This window comes from Elephantulus edwardii, unplaced genomic scaffold, assembly GCF_000299155.1.
Source record: "Elephantulus edwardii isolate Elephantulus edwardi_28Jun2011 unplaced genomic scaffold, EleEdw1.0 scaffold00111, whole genome shotgun sequence".
In the NCBI taxonomy this organism is placed as follows: Eukaryota; Metazoa; Chordata; class Mammalia; order Macroscelidea; family Macroscelididae; genus Elephantulus; species Elephantulus edwardii.
Window position 1 is genome coordinate 12,009,719 of NW_006399861.1, and position 2,432 is coordinate 12,012,150.

Below are 2,432 nucleotides of genomic sequence, written 5' to 3' on the forward strand. Positions count from 1 at the left end.
CAGTGAGATTGGCACAGGACAGAGCAGAGTTTAGGGCTATTGTACACAGGGTCACTATGAGTCGCAAGTGACTCGATGGCACATAACAACAACAACATACATACATTAGCTTGCTAGTGTTCACAGGGGACTCTATGGCACATAACAACAACAACAACATAGGCAGAATGATCCAGGAAGTATTAAAAGAAGATGGAAAGAGTATACAGACTCACTGTACCAAAAAGAATTGGCTGACACAGAAGAATTTCAAGAAACAACATATGATCAAGAGGCAATGATGATGAAGAAGGAAGAATGAAGAAGTACAGGTTGCTCTGAAGGACTTGGTGAAAAATAAAGCCCTAATAATTTATGTAATACCACGTGACATATTTCAACAAACAAATACTGCCCTGGATGTTCTCATCAGGTTGTGCCAAGAAATCTGGAGGACCACTACCTAGCCAACTGACTGGGAGAGATACATGTTGATGCCCATTTCAAAATAAGGTACCTGACAAAGTGTGAAAATTGGTGTACAGTATCACTCATATTACAGGCAAGCAAAATCCTGCTGAGGATATTCCAAAAATGACTGGAATAGCACTTTGACAGAGAACTAGCAGAAATACAAACTGAGTTTAAAAGAGGCTATGGCACTGGAGACATTATGGCCAATATCAGATGGATCTTAGCTGAAAGCAAAGAGTACCAGAGGGATATCTGTGTTTCATTGACTATGGAAAGGCATTTGACTATAGATCACAACAAAATGTGGTTAACTTTGAGAAGAATGGAAATCCCAGAACACTTGATTTTGCTTATGTGAAACTTCTACTTGGACCAGGAAGCAATCCTCAGGACAGAGCAGGGAAATACTGCATCTTTAAAAATCAGGAAGGGATTGGGTCAGGGATGCAGCCTGTCTCAATACCTTTTCAATTTATACGCAGAACAGATCATTTGGGAGACTGGACTTTATGAGGAGGAATGTGGCGTCAGAATTGGAGGAAGACTCATCAACAACCTGTGTTATGTGGACGACACAATCTTGCTTGCCGAAACTAAGGAGGACTTGAAGCATTTGCTCCAGAAGGTCAAGGATTATAGTATGAAGCTCAACATCAAGAAGACAAATACTCTCAGCACTTGTCCAATTGGTGGCACCATAATAAATGGAGAAGAGATTAAGGTTGTTAACAATTTGAGCTTACTCAGTCCCACAAGCACCACTTTTGGGACCAGCAGTCAGGAAATCAATAGAGGAATGGATTGCATTAGGAAAATCTGCTGTAGTCTAAGGTGCTGCAGATCCAGGCCATGGTCTTTGCAATTACTTGCTATGCATTAGAGAGCTAGACAATGACTAAGGATGGCAGAAGAAGAATTAATGCCTTTGAATTGTGGTGTTACAGAAGAATCTTGAACATACCATGGATTTATAAGAAAACAAATAGGTCTGTCTTGGAGAGTGTTAAACTAAGTTTCTCCTTGGATTTTGAAGCTTTGTCTCACACACTTTGGGCATGTGGTGAGGAAAAACTGATCCTTGCAGAAAGACATCATACTCAGAAGGGTGGAGGGACGGCAAAGAAGAGAAAGACCCCAGATTAGATGGATTAATACAGTAACTAGGGCAATGGGTGTAGGTGTGTCGAAATCAGTATTAATGCAGTAGCAAGGATTTTAATTTTCTTTTTTTTTAATTTCCATTCATTCGTTGTTGCATTTTTCTACTGCCCACCTCCCCAGCTTGCTCTTCTCTTTAAAAAGTAAAAGAAAAAATCTATCATTGGTATACAATTCCCCACCCCACCCACCCACCCCAAGAACTCCCTGAGTACACTCCACTATGCAGCCTTCATTCTGGACTCTTGTCATGACCATAACACCCAAGCATATACCACTTTGAAACAGTTCTCTTCACCATCTGTTTCAATGCAGTATACATAATTTAACCAGTCTTTCTCGGTCTCATCCCAGCCCTGATGTCAGTCCTGTTCTATAACGGTGACACTATACAGTATTTGTCCTTTTGTGACAGAGATATTTCATTAAGATATTTCATAATGTCCTACAGGGTTATCCATTTTGAGTAATATTTTATGAGTTCCTCTTTTTTCAATGCAGTGTAGTATTCCACTGCATGAATATATAAGAGCCTCTCTATCCATTTGTTTGTTGATGGTCACTTAGGTTGTTTCTGACACTTTGCTATTGTGAACAAAGCCACAATAAACATGGGTGTGCATATATCTGCCTGGGTAGAAGTGATGGTTTCTTTAGGGTATATTCTCAATAGTGGAATTGCTGGGTCATATGGTATTTCTATTTGCAACTTTCTGAGAGAGCACCATAAAGTCTTCCGTAGTAGTTGCACCATTTTACTCTCCCACCAATAGTGAATAAGGGTTCCAGTTTCTTTGCAACCTCGCCAGAATTTGTTTGCT